Raw genomic sequence first — 11,090 nt, forward strand, 5'->3', positions numbered from 1 at the left:
CGAAGGATCAATAAGCACTCCACGACAAGGTGTATTCTTAACTTTTGCAACTATGTATAAAGGACCATCAGGTGCCCTAATGGTTTCACTGGAATCAAATGTGATGGAAGGTTCTTTAGGGATTTCTTGCTGCTCTACAAAGTTAATCACATTCGGAGTCATAGACACAAGACCATCAGATGAGAGAGAGGAATCATTAGCCTCGATTGCATTAGAGGTATGAGAAGGCAATGGATCAGTGAAAATCTGAAGATTTTGGTTAGGAGGAGCTACAGATGTGTTGCCTTTATCATTCACTCCAGAAATAGAGATAGTATTGTTATCAATCAAATCTTGAATTTTACCCTTTAAAGAAAAACATTTTTCAGTATCATGCCCAGGCTGACGGTGAAATTGACAAAAAGCTTTGTTATCAAAATAAGGTGAAGTAATCTTTGCAGGATCAATTTGTCTTATAGGAGGAAGAGTAAGCACATTTTGTTCCAATAACTTATTCATAATACTATGCAATGATTCATTCAAAGGAGTATACTTTCTTTCTTTCTTGAAAAATTTAGAAATAGGAGGCACACCTGATGCTGCATTCACATTGTTGTTGATGATGTTTTCATTGAATTTGATGGAATCTCTGTTCGGTTTAAACTTCCCAAATGGTTGTTGACTGCTATCACCCTTATGACTCGGAGCCATAGGATGTGATTGTTCCATTTGACTCACAGTCAGTTGATAATTGTGAAGAGTGGCACACAACTGTTGGAAAGAAGTAAACTCAGAAAATAGAAGTTTGTCTCGAATATCTTTTTGTAAATTAGAAATAAAGATTCTTTGAATATCATTGTCAGGCACTGGAAAAGAAATTTGAGCATACAAATGCTTATATCTACCAATGAAATCAGTCACTTTTTCTTTAACACCTTGTTTACAATGCATTAAATCAATCAAAGTAACTTTAGGACTTATATTGTTTTCAAATTGTTGAATGAAAGAATTTGCAAGTTGTTCGAAAGAAGTAATAGAATAAGAAGGCAACGAGCAATACCATTGTAGGGCTTTGTCTCTTAATGTTCTAGTGAATAGTTTTGCAAGCAACCTTGGGTCATAAGCAAAATCAGTACATATTGTTTGAAAAGTCTTAACATGTGTTAGAGGATCTCCTTTACCATTATAAAGTTCCAAATGCGGGATTTCAACATGTTTAGGAGGGATAGCCCGAACAATGTCAAGAGAAAGTGGGCTCGCAACATCAAATGTGGGCACACTAAACTTAGATTGATTCATAGAGGTAATTTGTTGCTGTAAAGAAGAGACAGTTTGTGCAAGATTGTTAATGGTCGCTTCGGTCAAAGAGTTCATATTAGATGTGTTAGATTGAGATGGAGGTGTTATGTTATTGAAAGAAGGTAAAGAGTAAGGTGGTGGGACTCTATGATAATTAGTCATAGGAGATGATTGGGCAGGAGGAACACTACAAGGAGGAATGGAATGGTTAAATGAATTGCCCCCTTGCGTCATGTTCATTTGTGGAGATATAATAGGGACACTCATTGAAGGAATGAATGAAGAAGTCAGATTGAATGAAGGAAGAGGGTTAACTGAAGAAGAAGGGTTGCCCTCATGACTGGTGATCATAGGAGGAATGTTTTGTGTAGAAGTAGCCATTATGTTTGATGTAAAAGTAGGTATGCTAGCAATAGAAGTTGTCAAAGGAATAGAATGATTGACTTGAGTAGGAGGTTGTGTATAACCCAAATTTTCAGCACAACTCTTCATAGGCATCACATTCGAATCCACAATGTGTGCAATACCACGCAAAATATCAATTCCATTCTTATCACTTTGAAGCATACATTTTAGACCCTCAATTAAAGGAAGAGCTTGACTATCAGGGTATTCTTGAGACATCCATTGTCGAAAATCGTCAAATTGGTTATCCAATTTTGAAAGTTGTTCTACAGAAACCTCATGGAGAGCTTCTTCATCATTAGGAGGATTAGAGGAATTACCCATGTCCTCGTTAAAAAGGCTATTCAAATTAGGTTCCATCTCCTCAGTAGTTAAACCTTGGAAAGACTTAACTCTACGACTTTGTCTAACAGGAATAGTGTAAGTAGGGCTTATTGTTGTAAAACTCATGCACTAGAAAGAGAGAGAAGATTTTGAATTTAGAGGTAGCAATTTTCAGTAAAATCAGCCAATCTTCTGGATTTAAGCTATTCAATGCAATCACAACAGTCTCCCGAAATTTCAGAAAAAATGTTCGGGACCGTGGCGCCCGGAGTGCAACACGGTCCTTGCAACTTTTTTCAAAATTTGCAGGGATGAAAGGTATGATGATTTTAGAGCTAATCTGAAAAAATTGAGTGATTTTACGATCTATAGATAGGCCAAATTAAAGTTGCAATCTCGAAATTGAACCCTATCAAGATTGTCGAAAAATGCAAAATTTGAATTTTTGAAAAAGAGAGGGAAACTGAAATTTTGAATTTTATGATTTTAGAGGGAATGTCAAGAGCAATGCAAATTTTGAAATTTGAAAATTGACTCAATTTCACGCAAAATTTAATTTCAAAAGTCACAAAATGCAAGAATTTGAATAAAGCACTGAAATTTTGAATGAATGCAAACACACTTTTCAGATTTAGGATAGTAAGAACACAATTTTGACACAAAATTTCAATTTCAATGTTTTTTGAATGTTTAGAAGCCTTAATCCAAGCAATCACAAGACCAACTTTGACTGTACTTTTGAAAGTGTTATAATTGATAAAATCAGCCAAAATTCTTGATTTTAGCAGGAAAATACAGTAAGATCTTGCTCCCGAAATTTCGGAAAAAATGTCGGGGACAATGGCGCTCGGAGTGCACATGGTCCTTGCAAATTTTTTCCAAAATTTCAGGGATGAAAGATATTGTGATTTTATTGCGGAATCCAAAGTTACAGTTGATTTGGAAATGTTTTGATCAGTGAAATTGTCGGACAAAGGTTGAATCAAGAGGGTTTCAAAAATTAGGGTTTTGACACTTAACCACTTAATTTTCAAAATTAAAGCACAAATATGAATTGAAAATTTGTAATAGAAGGGCAGATCTGAAACAAGCATTAACATTTAGACATTTCGCAAGTTCAATTACTAAAAAGAAAATTTAGGGTTTTTATGCAATCACCTCTAAAATTTTACAAAAGATCAAACATGGAAATGTAATCAATTTTTCAGATCTAAGCATGAAAAATCAGAAAGGATGTTCACGTCGGGTTCACCAAAATGTAAAGCGGAAAATCACGATCGAACCCTAGTTGTTCTCCCCTCTTCCAACTCCGAGGAGAGAGAAGGGAGGTTCGCTAGGATTTGATGGTTTTCACTTAGGGGAGAGACTTTACATTCAAAAGAGGGGTTGAAACTCATAAGATCCAATCCCACATAATGCAAGATTGGATGCTAAATGAATTTCAAGGGTCAAGATAGCAAGGCTACCCTCTTTTGTAAAGAATATTGATAAAGGAATTAAGCTAAGCATGCATAGAAAGTGACAAAGATTCGCTTATAAACTGAGATAGGGATACAGTATGAAGCTGCGGACCTGGAATTAGCAGTAAAATGTCGATACGGTGTTGTCCTGTAAATTTGAGCAAAAGTTGTCAGGACGATGGTGCCCGGCACCACGGTCCTCCGAAAAATCCGCGAAACGAAGGGGGATCTGTTCGTCTCTGCACAAGGATTCCAGATCTTCAATTCCAGCCGCGTACCTGCAACCTACACATAGAAAAGCGAAGACGATTGGGGGGTTAGGGATTAGGGGTTTGCCTTTAGGTCAAACCTCGGTTTTGGAATTAACCAAGAAATGAGCAAGAGCTGTAAATGTAAATGACTGTAAAACAAGTACTAATACCTTGTTCTAAGGATGTTGGTATCCTTATGTGCGAAGGTTTAGATGTTGTATGTTGTATGTTGTATGTAACATGTAGTATATGATCTCCTCTTCAATGGTTGAATCCTTGTCTTGAATGCAACACTTAGCCTTGAATGGAGACTTGAAATGATCAATTGCTTGAAGGAATGCTTGAATGCTTGAATGCTTGAGTATAATTTCCACGCCTTTTCCATCATATATCCTCTTCATGCCAAATGAGAGAGAAAAATGTAGTTTATATACTTGTCATGTAGGGCTGATAGACTGATTTTCTTGACCTTAGGCCGACTAGGAAAGTTAATTTCCAAATTGCAAACAAAAAAGACCCGAGACCCCTTAGGAGACCGGGCCCAAAATAGGACCCAGGGCCCAGGGCGCTGGGTGCCATGGTCCTGGGGACCAGAGTGCTGGGCGCCCTGGTCCTGAAGGACCAGGGCGCTGGGCGCTCTGGTCCCACCTCCCGGGACAGCAGGGTGCAAGGAGGTTCAGGCCAGGGTGCTTGAAAAATGCAGTTTTAAGTGTCGTGAGCAAGTTTCGAGGTCTCCATTCAGGTTGCGTGTTGCGTCACCATCGTGAAGACCGAAATGCAGTCGAAATTGCAAGTGTCGCAATTTTATGACGCTACAGTTGGCTTTTATAAGATATAATTACATTATAAAACAATAAACAATAGTTTATTCCATGTCGACTTCAGTGTCGGTATGCATTGCTACCACTGCCAGTGAAGTGTCTGTTAGTGTATGTAGAAGTCTATTGCCAGTGTTGGTAACTGCTGGTGGTTGCCAGATGATTGCTAGTCAGTTGCCATCAATGAAAACATCAACTATTCTCATAAGAGTGTAGAATACCAATAATTATATCTTCTGTAAGAATGTCAAGAAAACCCCTCATTCCAAAAGCTTATGGAGAGACTCATAGAAGCTGACAAAGAAAAATATATCCTCATGTTAACAAGAAAAGGAGTTAGACTTCCTAAAGAGTTTGATACTAAAAACTTAAGGAAGGTTGATGAACAAATATTTAGGATGAGGTCTCAAAATTACACTTATCAAGAACAATAGAGAGAAGAAGAAACACGTGATCCTGAAAACATACCTGAACAAAATATACCTAAACAACATAACATACCTAAACACAACCATGCCCAAACTAGGGATAATGAAAGGGAAGAACCTTTCCCTTGGTGAACAAATGCACCTATGGTCTCTCTTATGCAACAAATCCAAATGCTTCAAAGACAAATGCAAGACATGCAACAAGGGACCACCATATGATACTCCTTGGATGAAATTTGTCCTTATCCATTTGACAGGAGATTAAACATGATACTTTTTCCCTTGAATTCTGATATACCCAAATATGATAAATATGATTGTAAGAGTGATCCCCGTGATCATGTTCGGGAATTTTGTACCATAAGCCTTGAATTTTCTCATGATGATACTTATTTGATGATGTTGTTCCCAAGAAGTTTGGGAGGAAAAACAATGGAGTGGTTGTCTAAAGTTACACCTCCCATCAGATCCTTTGATGAGTTGGTAAATAAATTTATCACACAATACTCCTATAATATTCAACATGTGATCACCATGTTGGATGTATGTAATACCAAATAGAAAAACAATGAAACATTCATGGTGTTTCTTCAATGTTGGAGACGTATGGTTTCGAGGTATCCTCGAGATGTGCCTAAAAAAGAAAAGATGGAGATCTTTATCGACAATCTAAATAGTGAGATGAGTTGTCTGCTAGCAAATGTACACTCCAATGAGATATTGTAGGTGATTGAAGGTTTTGTCATTGATGGCAACCTTGCAATCATATAATACCGGCAAGACAATTTACCGGCACCAAGCAATGATAGACTCTACACTGGCACATAGACCACCGATAGTGAAAGGAAGTATACCAGCACCCAGGCCGACAAGAATTTTGTTTATAATATATTTTGTAAATTATTGTAAAATCATTATAAGCCGACTTGGCAAGTTGTAAAATGACTAATATATGTATGAGATCATTATAGAACATTCTGTAAGCAAGTAGATAAGTGAAATAAGGCAGACCTATTATGCGAATTATAGGTTAAGGGTTTATGTAAGAAGTAGAGCTAAAACTGGTACTGGATCTGGCATAGTAGATGCTATTTTGAAGTAGTAGAAGACATTGGATTTGCATAATCCATTTTGTAAGTCATTGAGACTTCCCATTTTGTAATTGAGCAGTGAACTCTAGGCACTTGGCCTTCCTACATGTTCAGGCCCCCATTGTAAGAGTAATATTCACTTATTGGCCAATAAGCAACTATTGTGGGTCACAAATCCCACTGAGGTTTTTCCCACACCAGGTTTCCTTGTTAAACTACTGTGTTATGGTATGTTTTCTTGTGGTTGTTGTTATTCTTATTTACTACACTATTTTTGTTTACTGGTAGACAATATTGATATTCTTTACATGTTTTAATTGAAGTAAATTCACAAACTAGTAAGATACTGATTCATCCCCCCCTCTCAGTATATTTGGGAATCCTAACAATTTGTATCAGAGCTTGGTCCTCTATTTTTAGAAGCCTAACAACTTGAGGAAGATCTTGACACCAGTAGAGATGGAAAACTTGATGAAGCAATTAGAAGGAGCTCTCTTAGACTATGATGCAGAAAAGTTGAAAAATATCAAACTTGAAGATGATCTAAAGGCTACACAGGATATTATTCAAGCACTTTAGGAAAATCTTACCATTGTAAGAAACAAGAGAAGAGAACTTTGTGAAAAGATACAAAATGAGATGATGAAAAGGAAACTCTTAGTGATCTGATAAACAAGTCGAAACAAGAAAACATGGCAACAAAGAATGAGATGCAAGATATGACTATGAGATTCTGTAAAGAAATTGAAGATAGAAAGAAGAATGAAGAAGACTTGACTAGAAGACTGAATGATGCTGCAAATGAAAACACAAGACTTAGTTATAAAAATGATATGTTGAAGACAGATCTGATGCATGCACAAAATGACTCAAATGAACTCATGAGACAAAAAGGTATCCTGGAAAGAGAACTGCCTACTGTAAATCAACACAAAGAAAAATTCAAGAAAAGCTCAGAAGAACTTGGTGACTTACTGAAGAATTAGAAACCAAATGGTGACACTAATGGCCTTGGCTTTGAAGTTGGTGAAAGCTCCAATATTGCAAACACACATGATCATTGAAAATTGGTAAGACAACCTAATGTTTATAAATTTAATGGCAAATGCTTTAACTATAACAAGTATGGTGATAGAGAAAATCAGTGTAGATCTAGAAATTATCAAAGCATTAATACAACCATCGGTCAATGTTCCAAATGCAACAAAATTGGTTATAATTCAAAGAATTGCAGAATGAATGTAAGATGTTATGTTTGTGGAAGATTTGGACACTTATCTAATCAGTGTAGAACACAAACCCGCATAGGATATGGGAAGGCTATTCAGAAAAACAATGTGACCTGTTATGCTTGTAACAAAATTGGACATATTGCAAAATTCTACAGAAGTAAGGCATCACTGGCAAGTAACAATGGTGCTAGTTTGAAGGGTAAAGAAAAGGTTGAAGAGGTAAATCAAGAATTCTCAAAACAATGGATCAAAAATTCAGATCTAAATGGTGATAGGAATACTCCTCCACCGGAAGAATAGAGTAATACTCCACCGGTAGGAGACTCTTCATCTAACTGAAGAAAATTCCTTTGAGGGTTTGGCAATCAAATGTGAAAATTATGATTATGGATATAACTGATTAAGGATGTTTTACTGTCTTGATATTATTATTTTGTCATTGATCTCAAGAAATTGATTTTCTAATTCAGTATGATGTTACCATATCTTGAGAAGTATGATATGAAGATTATAAAGATTTTGGTAAAAGACAAAGGAAATAATATGATGAATAAGGGGATGAATAAGGTATTCAATGGGCAACTAGTATCAAGTCAGACAATGATGAGATCATGATGTTTTAGATTGTTTTAACATCATACATATGTTGTAAAATGTAAAGGTTAATACTATACTATGTTATCAAGCAAAGAACCTAGTCGGTAAACCCTAAGGAACCTAGTCAGTAAACCCTAAGGTTATCACTATCGGTTAATGAAGGCAGAATATCTACCGAGTGAATTTTAGTATTCACCAAGTTGTTACCGAGTTGTAACCGAGCTATAACAAAATGCATTAAATGATTACATTCATTATTTAATTAAGGAAGCTGATGAGCTGGAACTGATTAAATGATTGGTGAGCCATGGAAGAAGTTTGTTAACGAATCTAAGGAAATGGAAAGTTGGCATGAAGATCTACAGCTCAGATTGAATCGCAATACCCTGGCACAAGTTCCAAGACTAATATGCAAGTTCCTAGGCGAGGTAAAACATTTTCAGATCGAAAGATGCATTGAACCTAGACAAGATCGAAGATCTGATGGCTATGATTGATCATGAGAAATGTGATCAAGGAGATCAAGCAGCTACCTAATTGTTTATAAATAGGAAACTGTTGATAAATAATGTATGTGGGCAAGTGTATGCACAGGGATGCAACATAGTGATTATTGAGCACAGAAGCTTGAAGACCTGTTTGAATAATAGAGTATAGAAGCCCAACAGATAGATAAGATTAGTTCTATGTCTATATTGTATTGAACAAATAGCAATCCACTTTAGCATTTTAGATGTGAAGTTGAAAATAGATTTTATTACTATTATTTTGTGAAAGTGACAGAAAATCTCTTAACCGAGTGGACTTAATAGTCTTATTTGTAAAACCCTCTAGCAAGGTGACATTCTGATTGAGTGTTTGAAAACCTTTAACAAGGTCACTTCTAACAAAGTGAAGATCCTAACAGATCTGAGGGAAATCCCTTAACTAGGTCACATCTAGCAATGTGTTTGTAATCTTTAATAGGATTTGCTTTTAACTAAGCATACTCTAGAAGAGTATATTTATTAGTGGGTCTGAAATCCCATAGTGGTTTTTCCCTATTTGGGTTTCCACGTTAAATCTAGTGTTATGAGGTTTATGATGTTTATATGCTTTTGAGTTTGCATGTTTAACAATTTTGGTTATATTACTAAAATATATGTTACCGAGGTTGAATCTGATATTTTTATGGATGATTAAGTTTGTATGATTCACCCCCCCCCTCTCATCTTGTTGGCTATTGGATCTGTACTTATATTAAGTATCAGAACTATCAATTGGTATCAGAGCTTTGGACTCAGGAAGGAAAGTTTAAAGGCACTTGATTGAAAGATCCAAAGATGTATAAGAGGGATGCACCGAAGTTGAACAAGTCAAGTTTCTCTACATGGCAGAAAAGTATGAAGGTACATCTATCAGGAGTTGGAGAATATGTTGTATACTATCTAGAGAATGATTTTGTCACACCAAGCACCTATCCATTAACTATGGAAGAGATAAAATAAAAGCAAGAACATATTCAAGCAGTGATTGAAATAACATCTGCATTGACCGATTCAGAGTTTAATGATCTAGAAGGCTGCAATGATGCAAAGGCAATGTGGGATAAGCTCATATTAGTATATGGAGGAGATGAACATGTTTAAAGAGCAAAAGTAGATAGTCTAAGAGGACAAATTGAATCTATGAGGATGAATGAAGGTGAGAACATAACTCAGTACAGTACAAGACTAAAGGAGATTGTCAATCAAATCAAAGGAGCAGGTGGAACTATTGAAGAAAAGGATATAACAAGTAAGTTGTTAAGAACCCTTCTACCAGCTTATGCAATCCGAGTCTTTGCAATCAATGAATTGAGGTCTGTACCTAATATGCCAGTTTCTTTAGATGCTAATATTGGTAAGCTACATGCATTTGAGTTAATTAATTTTGATAACAGTGGATCTTCGGTAAATAAAGTTGAATCTGCATTTAGTTCTTTTCATCTTGATGAATCTAATTATTTCAATGAAAGAAAGTATAAGTACTCTGAAGGAGATCACAGTGGAGCAAGTGAAAGATTTAGTAAGAACATGGAGGCAGTACACAAACTGTATGAGGAAATCAAAAAGCAAGAAGAGTTTGAAGCACTATTAGCCAAAAGGTTACCGAGAGGCAAAGGTAAGTATAAAGGAAAGCTACCTTTGAAATGTTTCAATTGTGATAAGATAGGACATATGGCTTCTAACTATCCTGAAAAAGATTTTACTGAAAAGAGAGATTATCAAGATGACAGACAAAAAGATAATCATTACAGAGGACACCGAGACTTCAGAAGAAGAGATAGAAAGACATGCCTAATAGCTGATGAGGAATCCAACGATGATAAATCAGATGAGACTGAGACTAAGGAAGTAGTTTATGTGGCTATCAAATATGGATTAGATGAAGAAAGATATGATGAAAAAGCCCTAATATCTCACATAAACACTAATGATTCTTGGATCATAGATAGTGGATGCTCACATCATATGATAGGAGATAAACACAAGTCTTTTATAGAAGATTATGATGAAGGCTATGTTAGATTTGGTAATGATGCACCATGTTCGGTGAGAGGTAAAGGATCTATAACACTTCTTGATAATGCAAGATGCAATGATGTTTATTGGGTTCAAGGTTTGAAATATAATTTGTTGAGTGTAGCATAGCTAAACAACATAGGTTACCGAATAGAATTTCAGAAAGGAATTGTCAAAGTTCATGAAAAGAATGGAAAGTTAGCTGCTATCGGGACACAAACAAAAGGTAACACATTTCACCTTGACTCAACTCGGAATAAGTGTTTGCATGCAAAGTTAGATGATACCTAGTTATGGCATAAAAGGTTTTGTCATGTAAATTTTGATAATCTGATCAAAATAAGCAAGAAGCACCGAGTAAGAGGTCTACTAAGTCTTGAAAAACCTAAGAATGCTATGTGCCGAGGATGCCAAATGGGTAAGATGACAAGATCAAGCTTTACAAGTAAGTCTTACACTTCTAAGGGAATTTTAGATCTAGTGCACACTGATCTTTGTCGTCCTATGAAAGTTTAAAGTTATCATGGTGATAAATATTTCATATTATTTGTGGATGACTATTCAAGGATGATGTTAGTAATGTTTTAAAAAAAAAAATCAGAAGCTTTTCAAATGTTTAAATGGTACAAGGCAAGAGTTGAAAATGAAATAGGAAGAAAATTG

The sequence above is a fragment of the Cryptomeria japonica genome, chromosome 3, assembly GCF_030272615.1.
Source record: "Cryptomeria japonica chromosome 3, Sugi_1.0, whole genome shotgun sequence".
NCBI classification, from domain to species: domain Eukaryota; kingdom Viridiplantae; phylum Streptophyta; class Pinopsida; order Cupressales; family Cupressaceae; genus Cryptomeria; species Cryptomeria japonica.